Source organism: Sitophilus oryzae, unplaced genomic scaffold (genome assembly GCF_002938485.1).
Source record: "Sitophilus oryzae breed Bouriz unplaced genomic scaffold, Soryzae_2.0 scaffold_1974_pilon_pilon, whole genome shotgun sequence".
In the NCBI taxonomy this organism is placed as follows: domain Eukaryota; kingdom Metazoa; phylum Arthropoda; class Insecta; order Coleoptera; family Curculionidae; genus Sitophilus; species Sitophilus oryzae.
In genome coordinates this window covers 1,524,895-1,540,493 of record NW_022146695.1, presented here as the reverse complement: position 1 = coordinate 1,540,493, position 15,599 = coordinate 1,524,895, and the positions used below count along the sequence as shown (strand labels likewise).

The 15,599-nt window shown below is 33.6% G+C and overlaps 1 protein-coding gene across 2 annotated transcripts in view; it reads right to left on the bottom strand.

The window, feature by feature from the left end:
* The window catches only part of LOC115883641 (disks large 1 tumor suppressor protein), a 1,010,644-nt gene that overhangs the window by 836,213 nt on the left and 158,832 nt on the right, over positions 1–15,599 (bottom strand). The window lies entirely within an intron of this gene.

Sequence of the window (15,599 nt, the reverse complement as noted above, 5' to 3'; positions counted from 1 at the left end):
AGCTTTCTCTGTACTGAAGTTTCTTTATAAGTCTTATAATTCTTTTCTGAATCACAAAAATTTTTGCAGTTTCTGAATTTGATCCCCAGAGAATAATTCCATATCTCAGCAGTACCTCAAAATTTCCACAGTATAGTGTTTTCATTGAGTCTGGGTTCACATAACTTGACACAATTCTCAGACCGTAGGAAATTGTGCCAAGTCTCAAGCATAGCTTATAAATATGTAAATACCAAGAAATTTACCAAGAAATTTGGATTCACCACCAAGGCTGACATCCATTTCTCCAATTTTCAAATTGCTCGCTAATTCAATTTTCTTCTGTTGTGTTCGAAAAATTAGTGTATTAGTTTTTTCTTTATTTAGCATTAGTCTATTTGTCTCAAACCATTCCTCTACTCTCATGAAAGCCTTACTGCCATTCTCCTTCAGAATATCTTGTGTTGTTCCATGAGTAAGTATATTAGTGTCATCTGCATAGCATGTAAGGCTAAAATTTGCATTTCTTGTTGTTTGACTAATATCGTTTAAGTAGATGATAAAAAGTAGTGGCCCAATGATACTGCCTTGAGGTATACCGATATTCAATTTTTGTATACTAGACTTACTAATCTTTTCGTCTTTTCTCACAATAACTTGTTGTTCTCTATTTGCCAAGTATGATGTAATCCATTTGAGTGCTGGACCTCTTATTCCATATTTTTCGAGTTTGGTTTGGTTTGGTTTGTAGTAGTAAATGGGTGGTCTAAAGAGTCATATGCTTTCGATAAATCAAGAAATATACCCATTGCCAGATCTTTATTTTCCAGATGTTGTATTATTGATGTAGTGAAATCGAACAAATCGAACATAATTTGCAACGTATGAATTGTTTAAAAAATTATTTATGATGTTGGAAAAAAAATGTGTTTTATTTTGTTAAATTAAAAATGGCAATTTATCAAACATATCACGTATTCGGTAGTGGTTATACCTCTGTTACAAATTAAAACCCAATCCGATATTGAATTCTCGCAAACCGTATGCTGGTAGCTACAAAATCACACCGATTATTCTTTCCATTATTCTTTCTAATTAAGGAAAAACGAAATTAGATAATCTCAGCGGAGCACACAGTGGGTAGAAACAGTGGTACTGGCTTGGTTAAAAACTATATAAAGGGTTGTTCACCACATACGACACGACACGAGTATTGTAGCTAAACAATTAGATCTTTACAAACTGTAAGTTTTGGGTTCGTTGAAGGATTATTAAAGCTACAATTTAAAAATATTTTACAATATACAGAGTGTCCCAAATAAATAAAAAATATCAAAGTTGTATTTTTTAAATGGAACACCTTGTATATTATTACATTTTTAGTTTCTACAATTAAAATAAAGGTAAATTTGATTAAGGTTTACCGCATTTTAATCTTACCGTTTTTGAAATATTTACGTTTTTGTGAAAATACAGTAACAATAATTTTAATGCTTCATTTCTCTGGCGTATAGTCTGTCCAACGAGAAGATCCTTGACATTGATAGATGTGTCTGTCATTTTAATTTCAAAGTAGTTTATTTTATTTTACAAAGAAATAAGTTGGTACAACTGGAACACATAGCAGGAAATTAATATATGTATTTAAAATTTGACTAAGTAACTTCAAAATATTGTGAAAAAAACTGTATACAATCCTTGTTTATATAATTCATATACAAGGATACAACTGAAAAAATGTAATCGATTTATTATATTTAATAAAAAACGGTATGTGTTAATACAAAACAAACAAAAACAAGACACCAAATACAAAAAAATATAAAAAAAACTATTTCTTACTTTCAAGCTTTATGAAACTTCCCGCATTTATGATTATATTTATCAATATAACTTATGTACAAATACAAATTTGTAATATTACGCAGGAATAAATAAAACAACATAAATAAAACAAACTATTTTATTAATAATAACACTTACCAAATTTTATACCTCACAAGTTGATTAATTAACTTTAATCTTAATTTTTTTAAACCAGTACCTTTTGACAGTATTTTTCTGCAGTACTAAAATCCATTATTTACCTATCGTGTGATGTCGATATTTTACAGCTACTCCAGTTTTTAGTATGTGTTTAATATGGTCGTTCTACCATATTCGAGATGCACTTATCTACGACGAGATGGTGTACGAACTTTATTGATAGTAACTTTATTGGTTATCTGTATAAGACTTTCTGCCTGGGCAGCGAGTATTAACCATAAACTGTGCTCTGTTCTACAGTTAATTTTCACTCGATTTTTCCTCTACTTGACTTCAAAAGACACAAACCACTCGTAATAACACGAATCAAAATACATCATCTTCCAAAACGCAGGTTATTTGACAAAAGTTGTCACAAAATTATAACCTATAATTTGGCAAGACTTTGACAAACGTCAAAAATCTAAAGGCGAGTTCATACGCATCGGCGTCCGTTTGTCGTTCATCGTTCCGTCAAACCAATAAATTGAAATACGATCTGTCGTTTTGAAATAAACCCATAAAACTGGTTAAAAACAACAAGTGACGACGCATGACGAATTTATATTTAAACCCATCCATAGTTAACTTAAAATTATTAGAAACTTTTTTTAGTAAAATAAATAGATTGGTATGGGACGTCATCTGCTTTTTTTCTGTCATCGTCTGTCGAAATCTTACCTGAGAAAAAAAACAGAGTATATTTAAGTTTTTAAAACCAAATATTGTACTGAAGTTTCTCTATTTACTAAATTTTCTGTTGCAATAATAAAAATTATACTACCTTATACAGGGTGTCTAATAATTTATTTTAAATAATTACTAGCTTTAAACGGCAATAACTTCTTTAATGTAAATGGAACCCTGTATATTTTACGAGAATCAGATGCACAATTTAATTGTCTATCAAATTGTATTATACCATTTTAAATCTATCTCTTCAAGTTTTCGTAGAAAATGCATTTTCTTATAATTTATCAATATACCGATGGAATTTTATTTTAGATTATTTTTAAAGATGTAACAAATTTTCAAAGATTACAGATACTAATATTGTCGATACATAATTCGCTAATTTCATTAAAAAATAAGAAAAACTGTTTAAATATTTGTTATATAAGTTTTATATTTTTTTAGAGATGACCAATTAATATGATCCTACTATTCAAACTACATTAATTATTGACTGTTTGTTGTTAAAAATAATTGCTCCAAATACTAAAAAACTGAATTTTGTATGTGTATTAGACAGTGTGGTAAAAAGTAACATAAACATAAATTTTATTTCATTTTTCGACGAATGCTTATTTATAACAAAAGAGACGTTCATTTTCATAACTTATTATTATATTGATTTCTGATTCAAATCCACATTTATTTTTACAATAATTAAATAACTAAAACAATTAAGTATGTAATTAACTAATTTAATGCGGAAATAATGGTGGTATATTTAATTAATATACTCCTTTACAAAGATTTAAATAATTTTATGTCTATAAACAAATGGGCTTACAATACTATCGTTGTTACCACCTGTACATTTTGTACATTTGTTGCTTTAAAAAAATTAAAAATATCAATATTTCATGGGTATATAATAATAAGGGTGATAAGGGGGTAAATAAGGTCTAAATTATAAGAAAATGCATTTTCTACGTAAACTTGAAGTGACAGGTAAAAAATGGTATGATACAATAGACAATTGAGCGTTCCATTTAAATTAAAGAAGTTATAACCGTTTAAAGCTAGTCATTATTTAAAATAAATTTTTAGACACTCTGTATAAGGTAGTATAATGTATAATTTTTATTATTGCAACACAAAATTTAGTAAATAGAAAAACGTCAGTATAATTTTGGTTTTAAGACACTTTAAAACTTATTTAATTATTAATTAATTAATTAGTAGTTAATCTATCCCGATCTCATCCGACTTTGAACCGTGAATAAGCGTGAACGAACATTGTGTCTCAATAGATGATTCACGCTTGCCTTGTAACAACGTGACAGAGTTTACAGAGGGCCACCCATCAATATTACTACATTATTTAACGTCGCTTAACTTCGGTGGACTCTTACCACTTAATAAACGGTCGAATCAAAGAAGAGTTAATTACATTTTTGTCTAGCCGAATTAGGATTTCGGTCCACTGTGCGTCACCGCTGACAGAAACGGTCGTTTTCCCAATTTCAAAATAACGAATCTTTTAATTTTACGGTTTATATAATTCGGTTTTTATTTCTCCTCTTCTTTTCTTCTTGTTTCATTCTCTGTCGTCCGCCGCCACCCTCGTTTTTTTATCGGTTTTGTCTAATTGACCTTGCTTTTTATTTCGCTTTGCTTTGTTTCTCCAAAGCTTTTCGCCGCTATAAAACAATTTTGTCGCAGTCTATTGATTTAACGTCTGACGAGAGAAAAAATAGCTTCATTCAAACGTTATTATGGAACTAATTTATAATTTTATTCTTTCATAAAAAATAAACAGCAAGTCATCAAGTCATTTTGATATATCAATATTATTTTTTGAATATTTTTTTAACAATAAACGGACTCAGGGGCGCATATACGGGAGGGGTAATGGGGGTAATTACCCCTCCCAGAAAGAAATTAATTTATTTTAATTATTACTTTCGAAAATCGACAACTATGAAACTATGAACCCTTCCCGGACACAAACGGTACATTGTGAGACAGGAAATTGTAGAGAGAAACAAGCCCTATAACATAGGATACAACATTTTAATGAACAGTGCTTTCCATAAAATCAATAAAATGAATAATATACGAAATAATATTCATGTACTGATTTCTTTCGAAAATCGACAACTATGAAACTATGATCCCTTCCCCGACACAAACGGTACATTGTGAGACAGGAAATTGTAGAGAGAAATGAGCCCTATAACATAGGATACAACATTTTAATGAACAGTGCTTTCCATAAAATCAAAAAAATGAAAAATATACGAAATAATATACATGTACTGATTTTTTTCGAAAACCGACAACAATGAAACTATGATCCCTTCACCGACAAAAACGGTACATTGTGAAACAGAAAATTTGTAGAGAGAAACAAGAGCTATAATATAGGATACAACATCTTAATGAACAGTTCTTTCCATAAAATCAATAAAATGAAAAATATACGAAATAATATACATGTTCTGATTTCTTTCGAAAATCGACAACGATGAAACTATGATCCCTTCCCGGACACAAACGGTACATTGTGAGACAGGAAATTGTAGAGAAAAATGAGCCCTATAACATAGGATACAACATTTTAATGAACAGTGCTTTCCATAAAATCAATAAAATGAAAAATATACGAAATAATATACATGTTCTGATTTCTTTCGAAAATCCACAACTATGAAACTATGATCCTATACAATTACCCCTCCCAGAAAGAAATTAATTAATAAGATAAAATTTGGTATAAAATAAAATTGTTACAAAAAAGTTACTAATACAAATTAAAACAGAAAATCCAAACCAATCCAAGTAGATTTTTTCCACAGTTACAATACCTTCCAGCAGAAATTTAAGTCAAATTTAGTACTTTTTTGAATATTCACACTACCCCTCCCAGACTCAATCTCTAGATGCGCCACTGAACGGACTACGAACTTATATTTAAATACAACCATCGAAATAAGTAACAGTAGATGTAGATCTTCTGGATCACGAAAAAGTTGAAGAAACAGACAGAAGCACAAGCATAGCTTAGTACTAAATTAAAATCGTATATTCGTCATTTTAGTGAAAATGTGTATAAAACAGCGTCTACACTATGCGAAAAACTCTTCGGAACATGTCAAGGTCGCATTTCGTCGTCCAACTTTGACGCATTTCGATTTATTTCGAGTTGTCTTGACCCACTTCGGTTTGCCTCAACCTATTTTCGATTCTAAAAGGCGCCTGAAAACTACTCGTGAGGAGGGCGTTTGTTTTGTGCTATTTCCAAAACGTGGCGGTATCTGTATCCGAGGCAAAGAATTTTTTTTTCATAAATCTCAGTAAAATAAGTAAACCTAGAGTGTTTTTAAAAAAGCTACTGTTACGATGATATTTCGTTAATTACATCTTGTTTTATGTTATATTGATATTATATATTCCACAGAATTAATATTTGAACACGCACTTATTATAATATAATACATATTATGTACAGTAGATATTTAGGAACAAAATTTTTCACTTAAACGTGTCATAAAAATTAGATCCCACGTTTCCTGAAATTGATCGAGATGTGCCGTGATTGGCTATTTGTTATTTATTGTTAATCTGGGTTAATTTATTTATCGTACTATTTCCAGAAATATTTCGGGGATAGTGTAGCGGCTGTTTTGGTTTGAAACACCAAAGGTTCCAACCCTCAACTGTAATCGGCTGTTTTATACCTAAATTTAGTTCTTCATTAAAAAAAAATGGCGCCGGGAGGCACGTGTAGCCGCCCATACTAAAATGTGTTAATAAAAAGTTGGTAGACAGTTCTTTTAGTTTCAAAGTAAAGACATTTTTCCAATTTTTTTTATCTCAAAAACTGCGACTTTCGACTAATTTTGATGTTATTACAAATTTTGTTGCAAATATTATTCCTAATCTTAAATTGAAAACCGCGTTTCGCTAGCTACTGTGATTTTGGAGTTACAATTTTTTAAAATTTTTAACCCTCTCCGATACCCCCTTACCAACCCCCCACCCCCACCAAAAACTAATGGCCAGATTCTCGAGTGTCACAGTATTGTTGTGCCAAATTTGGTTAAAATCGGTTTAACGGTTTTTGAGTTATCATGTTACAGACGGACAGGCAGACAGACAGACGGACGGACAGATACCATAAAAATATTTTGTATTTAGGTCACTCATTTTGAGTGAAATTAAAAAAACTTTTTTTTTGCACTTCTTAATAGCCTACCATACCTATTGGTATGGTCGGCCAAAAAAACTTATTGTGTTGGTAAAATGTTAATTGCAGGTACTTATTACATCCCCTTGTATAAAGAAGTGTTCCTTTTGTAAAGACTATCCGGGGACATATTATATTAAACTGAAATAAATAAAACTCATTGAATAGGCTAATACTAAGGAAGAAATAAACTAAGTATATTTATTTAAGAATAAGAAAAATAAAAACATAAATATTTAAAGTGTGTACTTATTTGTAAAGTACCGTAAAATGGGGGGAATAGAAACATAGTGGTGAATAGAAACAAAATTTCTGAAAAAAATCAAATCACGATTAAAAATATTCAAAGTAAAAAGAGTCGACATATCTAATTTTTCTATCATTGGTAATACACAATAAAATGTAAAAACTATATTTTTATCTGTGGCAGCACTGTTTCTGTCAATCAGCTGATCAATAAATGTCAGATCGATTTATCACCTATTTTGTATGGCGCGAAAACTTTATAAATAAAATATTTATTTTTAAAGTAATACATAAGCTGGTACATGTAAGTTGTTATATTATATGTATTGTTAATTATTGTTAAACCTACTTAAATATCTAATAATTTACTGTTTCTAATCACCTTGTTGGAAATAGAATAGATAAAAACCTTAACATCAATGTGTGTTTCTATTCTCCCGAATAGCAGGTGAATAGAAACACAAATGTTATTTTTATTTAATATTTATATGCATATTTTTCAAAAATCAAATTATATGTATACGCAAAGAACAAACAAAGACCCATGTTTTAAAATATTCGGGAAAATAATACCACATTTTTATCAACTGGTATATCGCTAATAGTCTACGAAACTGTTTCTATTCACCCCATTTTACGGTACTCTTATTTTTTGTTACCACATGGAATCGAATTATATCTAGCGGATGTTCGGATGATAGAGACAAAACGTAATACTCTGCAACTGAAAGCCAATGTTTATTATTAATCCAGAGCAACGAGTGCCCATTTATCGTTTGGCAGGAGCGCTCTATCCACTTAGGCTAAGTTCACACAGCGTCCATTCGATTCAACGTGTTTTTTTTTCTTCTTTATGGTTTTATCGAATTGGAATACGAGACAAGCATTTCATATAACGACCATTCAGTTTGTGTTTTTTTGACGCAGCCAACAAGTATGATGCATAAAAAAATCTAGAGAGAGAATACTATTCGAATTATTGATCGATGTGTTATACTTTTTAGCCGACCATACCAATGGGTATGGTAGGCTTGTCAAAAAAAAAGTTTCTTTAATTTCACTCAAAATGAGTTATTTGGGTCATAAATGACCTAAATACAAAATATTTTCATGATGTCTGTCTGTCTGTCTGTTGTCTGTCTGCCTGTCTGCCTGTCTGCCTGTCTGCCTGTCTGCCTGTCTGCCTGTCTGCCTGTCTGCCTGTCTGCCTGTCTGTCTGCCTGCCTGTCTGCCTGTCTGCCTGTCTGCCTGTCTGCCTGTCTGCCTGTCTGCCTGTCTGCCTGTCTGCCTGTCTGCCTGTCTGTCTGTCTGTCTGTCTGTGCCGTCTGTAACACGATAACTCAAAAACCGCTGAACCGATTTTAACCAAATTTGGCACAAAAATACTGTGGCACCCGAGAATCTGGCCATTAGTTTTTGGTGGGGGTGGAGGGTTGGTAAGTAAATGACCTAAATACAAAATATTTTCATGGTGTCTGTCTGTCTGTTGTCTGTCTGTCTGCCTGCCTGTCTGCCTGTCTGCCTGTCTGCCTGTCTGCCTGTCTGCCTGTCTGCCTGTCTGCCTGTCTGCCTGTCTGCCTGTCTGCCTCTCTGCCTGTCTGCCTGTCTGCCTGTCTGCCTGTCTGCCTGTCTGCCTGTCTGCTTGTCTGCCTGTCTGCCTGTCTGCCTGTCTGCCTGTCTGCCTGTCTGCCTGTCTGCCTGTCTGCCTGTCTGCCTGTCTGCCTGTCTGCCTGTCTGCCTCTCTGCCTCTCTGCCTGTCTGCCTGTCTGCCTGTCTGCCTGTCTGCCTGTCTGCCTGTCTGCCTGTCTGCCTGTCTGTCTGTCTGTCTGTGCCGTCTGTAACACGATAACTCAAAAACCGCTGAACAGATTTTAACCAAATTTGGCACAAAAATACTGTGGCACCCGAGAATCTGGCCATTAGTTTTTGGTGGGGGTGGGGGGTTGGTAAGTAAATGACCTAAATACAAAATATTTTCATGGTGTCTGTCTGTCTGTCTGTATGTTGTCTGTCTGCCTGCCTGTCTGCCTGTCTGCCTGTCTGCCTGTCTGCCTGTCTGCCTGTCTGCCTGTCTGCCTGTCTGCCTGTCTGCCTGTCTACCTGTCTACCTGTCTGCCTGTCTGCCTGTCTGCCTATCGCCTGTCTGCCTGCCTGTCTGTCTGTCTGCCTGTCTGCCTGTCTGCTTGTCTGCCTGTCTGCCTGTCTGCCTGTCTGCCTGTCTGCCTGTCTGCCTGTCTGCCTGTCTGCCTGTCTGCCTGTCTGCCTGTCTGCCTGTCTGCCTGTCTGCCTGTCTGCCTGTCTGCCTGTCTGCCTGTCTGCCTGTCTGTCTACCTGCCTGTCTGTCTGTCTGTCTGTGCCGTCTATAACACGATAACTCAAAAACCGCTGAACCGATTTTAACCAAATTTGGCACAAAAGTACTGTGGCACCCGAGAATCTGGCCATTAGTTTTTAGTGGGGGTGGGGGGTTGGTAAGGGGGTATGGGAGGGGGTTAAAAATTTAAAAAAATCGTAACTCCAAAATTACAGTAGTTAGTGAAACGCGGTTTTCAAATTAAGATTAGGAATAATATTTGCAACAAAATTTGTAATAACATCAAAATCAGTCAAAGTCGCAGTTTTTGAGATAAAAAAAATTGGAAAAATTCCTTTACTTTGAAATTAAAAGAACTGCCTACGAACTTTTTTATTAACATATTTTAATAGGGGCGGCTATACGTGCCTCCCTGCGCCAATTTTTTTGTTTCCTAAAATATTTTGATTAAAAGAAAATATGTAAAAGTGGGCAACGCTGTGCCGGTCAAGCTTAATCACGTGACTAAAAGTTTATTTGGTATGAACTATAGTTATTCGTTTGTAATATCACCCCAACAACAAAATTACGTAACATACATTTTCACAAAAGAAAAATAAATTGAAAATGGCGTGGTTAGTGAACCGACCCCCTTATTCCAGCCACAATCTAGATAAAACAAAGATTAGAACTTTGTAGGTCTGGAAAGTAGTTCAGAACGAAGTTACACAGTCGGAATTCCATTTGAATATGAAAGAGGCACTTATGTGCCCGGTATTACGTCATGACACGCACGAAAGTACAGCGTTTCAAACCTATTTTGTTAACCCGTTTAAAATAAGGTGGATCGATGCATAGTCTACCTAAATATGACCATAAGAAATACGAAATAGTGAGAGCTATTTAAAAAATATGTTCATTAAACCCAAATACGTTTAAATTACCTATTACCGCGACCTCCCCATAAGAGCAATGAGAGAATTTATGTCCCAGTATTGAAGGAAGACAGAAAATCGAATCGAATGGTTTCAAGACATAGTGTTATGATTTTTACGAGTACCTTGTTTATATAGTGTATTGTTATGATTAACAAATTATGGTTTATGTATATGTCAGATTGTATTATTCATAATGCATGTTTTTTATGACAGAGGCGATAGAATGTTACGGGAGATAAGAGTGTGAGTGAGGCGCCCGCCGCAGTCAGTCGGTACCGTGCGCTCGCACGATACACATGTTTGTGTCGTAATCCTAAGTACTAAAATGTAATAAAGGAGTTATGAGGGAAATCCAGTCTTTTATGTTTATTAAGTGACTATTTTCTAAGACCGTCCTGAAAATGATAATTAGTCCTTAATTATTTTAAAAAGAACGTTATATCTTTATATGAAACAGAAATAATTTTTGAATCATAAAATTTATTCAAACAATAATTATTTTTAGACTATAATCAGTCTATAATGTTTCTAAAGATTTAGTTTTGTGATCGTTTCTTCACAATGTAAATTTAAACCTTGGTGATATTTTAAACAGTCTTATTGTTTCATTCCACTCACTGGTATTGAATAGCTTTACAAAATAAATTTAAATAATTTAGGCATTAGAAGAAAAGAATTTAGAATTTGATATTGCTTGAATCAAATTTGTCAAGAGATTATAAAAGATGCTTATTTTTAATTTTAGTTAAAACTTTTTTATCGTTATACAGGCTGTCCTATAGTGATATCACTATCACTAATTGATCTGTACCTTTTATTTTATTTGATTCTTTTACAAATTTAATTTATTGGAGTATTAATTTCAATAACGTCTTTAAAATCATAAACAAGCAACATAAAATTTTTATATTCGCAACTATGAAACATAAATTAACAATTAATTGATATCTGTGTACTTATCTTATTCGAATGTATCCTCTGAAGCTATATTTTCTCACTGCTTTAGTGTTTATGTCAACATGGTCAATCAAAAGAATTTTTTTAGCAAACATGACTTGCAGTTTGCTTAACTTATGGATTCACACCCAACATGGCATATTGGCACTTTTTAAACTCTTGTGGTACTTCTAGTAGTTCTATCCCACTTCTGATATGTAACAGTACAACTTGTATTTTCAAATAAAATACTGGATTTCCCTCATAACTCCTTTATTACATTTAGTACTTAGGATTACGACACAAACATGTGTATCGTGCGAGCTCACGGTAACGACTGACTGCGGCGGGCGCCTCACTCACACTCTTATCTCCCGTAACATTCTATCGCCTCTGTCATAAAAAACATGCATTATGAATAATACAATCTGACATATACATAAACCATAATTTGTTAATCATAACAATACACTATATAAACAAGGTACCTACTCATAAAAATCATAACAATAGGTTCATCCTTGTTTAGTCAAACCTCCTACCACACAAGGATAGACTTGTAGGAAATGCATTGAAATTTTATAGCCATCCTTTAACATCGGGACAGGAATTTAAGCGGTACCCTCCGTATAGGTAATTTAAACGTATTTGATTAAACCTAATATAATTTCTTTTTTTAACATTGGAAATGTTTATGTTCGTATATGGGGGCCAAATTTCGAGTTTTCTTTCAGGGTCGTCAGCAACGGTGTCGCACTAACCGCACAGTCGACCATATTAAAGCATCAAAACTTTGTCGCGTGATGCCCAATTTGAGGTGAACTGGCCTGATAGCACGAAACTCTCGGCGATATACGAGGTTTAATTTTGTTAGTCCCGACGATATTACTTGACGACTATGCTACGGGGGGGGCGATTATAAAATTGAATAGATTGATATTGATATTTGCAAAGGTTACAAAACCGTACTATTTTCTTAATTTTTGATTTGGGTTTTGACAATTATTTATGTTGTTTGTAATGAAACGATATTTTTATTTAGGTATTGATATATTTCAGAAAGGGTTTAAGGATTAAAAAATATAATATTAATTTAACTTAATTTCAAGGTATCTGCATGAAAAATAAAGGCTATTATTTCAAGACAACTTTATTAGAATATTTTGTGTCCTTTAAGTGCTGTTAAGAAGATGAGTTTTGTTGTTGTAAATAATAACTGTTTATATTGTTGCGGACCCGTGTAAACTAACATAGACAAAGGTCTAAGCTGACTAATACACCCGGCGCCGTTCGAGAACGAATAGAAGCTGGTGAGATAAAGGACGCGGCTAAGAAAATTCGAGTCAAATCTGGATTGTCTGTTTCTCGCATATATAAGCCGACGCCTGCCTGGGGCCTGAGGAGGACAGAAATAACAATAACAGGTCGACGCGTACAGTTACAGTTGCCACGCTAAATTCAAAATAAATTCCTTTTAGATAAAGAGTTAGATAAATTGTAAATACATTATAAATAGTTCTTTAGTTAATTAAATAGTTTTTTTAATAAATTGTATTTAAATAAATTGTGACTTTCTATCCACACGGAACCGAAGAAAAACGTAAGAATATATTTATAATTACAGTTCCCTTCGGTCTGATGAACTTAATGCAGAGAATAAGCATATATGTAGGGTTTTTTGGCCCCTTTTTCCGCTACTCACATTTTTGTTTATTTATTATATATACCCTACCTAAGCCTTCTTAGCTCCATCTACGGTAACGTGGATGAAGCAAGCATGTTTGTCCAGTAAGCCGCTGGTTTTAATTTTGGCGGTACGATCTGTGATTGTCACAGCTACCGCTAGATGGCGTAGAGCGTCTACCACTCTCGCCATAGTAGTACGTTTTGTACTCAAATGCTATTCTCAGCTTTTCGTTGGGCAGATCGAGGGTTACAGCAAAGGCGGCCTGACGATGGAGAAAAATCTCCGAAACCGGTCGTTGAATGCAGTGTTTACCAACTTCGGGATTTTATCTTTATCCCTAAATTTGGGGAGAAAAAGTCTATATGGGGATTTTTTTAGGGAGTAAAATTTTTTGGGGATATTTTTATTATTGTTAAAAAAACAAAATAATTAGTTTATTTTAATCTCCGAATTTTTGGATAACAGTTGTGGGGATTTTAGTTGTTTGGATTTAAGAAGGTTTGATATTTCTTTAATGGAAAGTTTCGAACAGTTGGCTACATTGCTGTGATCAGACGTTTCAAGGTCAACCACTTAGGGTGCATCCACGCTATCCTAAAAACGGCGTATCGGCGTAACGACCTTGAATCGATTTCCAGTAATTCTATTAGCTGAAATTTTTGACAGATGAATTTGACAGATAAAATTTCTGACAGATGAATTTTTCAGCCAATAGAATTACTGGAAATCTATTCAAGGTCGTTAAGCCGTTACGCCGATACGCCGATACGCCGTTTTTAGGATAGTGTGGATGCACCCTTAAAACACAACAAATTGTTTATTTATTATTATTTATATTTTTAGGGTTTTTTCGGGATGTTTTTTTTTTAGGTTTTTATTTTGGGGATTTTTGATGCGAGCGTTTTAGATTTTTAGGGAGATAAATTTTTAAGAGTTGGGAACACTGGTCGAATGGCTGTTCCCTTCGGTCTGATGAACTTAATGCAGAGAATAAGCATATATGTAGGGTTTTTTGGCCCCTTTTTCCGCCACTCGTATTTTTGTTTATTTATTATTTATAATTAATTTATTTTTGTTTCCTAAAATATTTTGATTGAAAGAAAATATATAAAAATGGGCAACGCTGTGCCGGTCAAGCTTAATCACGTGACTAAAGGTTTATTTGGTATGAACTGTATGTATATGTTACGGTTAAGGTTAGGGATGTCGCAAAAATAAAATAAATCGATATTTTGAATCGATTCAAGATCGGACATAACAAGATCGATCCAGAAAAAAATCGGTAACCAAAGATCGATCTTATTAAATATCGATATTCGATTCTGAGGGTGCAGCCACACTATCCTAAAAACGGCGTATCGGCGTAACGGCGTAATGACCTTGAATAGATTTCCAGTAATTCTAGTGGCTGAAACATTCATCTGTCAGAAATTTTATCTGTCAAATTCATCTGTCAAAAATTTCAGCCAGTAGAATAACTGGAAATCGATTCAAGGTCGTTACGCCGTTACGCTGATACGCCGTTTTTAGGATAGTGTGGCTGCACCCTGAATGTATTGGTGTACTGGTATAATAAAAATACGATATAATCATAAAAAAATTGATACATAAAAATCGTAAAACCGTTTATTAACACATTTAAAATTGAAACTGAATAACAGTCATCCCAAACTGAATCAGAAACACCCACAAACCGAGAGATACTTGTAAAAATTAAAAATACTATAACAATGTTAAAATATAATTAGAGAACAACGGCATACGGTCGAGTCGGCCGGTGCTGGCACGTATACGTAGACGTAAAGAATCTTTTACGTGTATAAAAAATAAAAAATATAAGAAACGCGCATGCGTACGTAAACGTTTACGTGTTTGTAGGCCGACTCGACCGTATGCCGTTGTTCTCTATTATTCGGCTTTTTGCATGCTTATGATGATTTTGACACAGAATTTGTAAATTCTGTAATTTTGATATATCAGTCGGTTGGAAAGAAGCTAAAATCAAAAAATATTCTGTTATCTAAAATATAAAAATATGGGAATCACCGACAAAAATCTGACACCTAATATCAAAGTGGTAAACAGACATGCGGTAGCGAGCACTTACACTTAATTTTTCATTGCTAGATGGCGGAATTTTGGAGTTGTTATTAGAGATGCACCGGAATCAAATATTCAAGCAAAACTAAAGTGTTTTTTTGTTCTAACAAATAAATAAACCTGTAAAAATGTATAAATAAAATCGATCTTCGATTTTGAAAAAAAATCGATTCTACCAAAAGATCGTTTGATAAAAATCGATCGATTTTAATCGATATTTTCGGCAAAAAGATCGATCTTCGATTAAAATCGATTCGAATCATGCATCCCTAGTTAAGGTCCGATGTCCGGTTAATGTCGACAGGTTAATCTCGAGAATAACACACAACAAAACAACCAAAAACATAACCTAAACCAAACATTAACATGTTAATGTCGACATTAACTGGACATCGAACTTTAACCGTAACATATACATTACATATATTAGATGCCATCAAATGGACGTCCACTAAAAAGTGGTGATATGTTTTGATC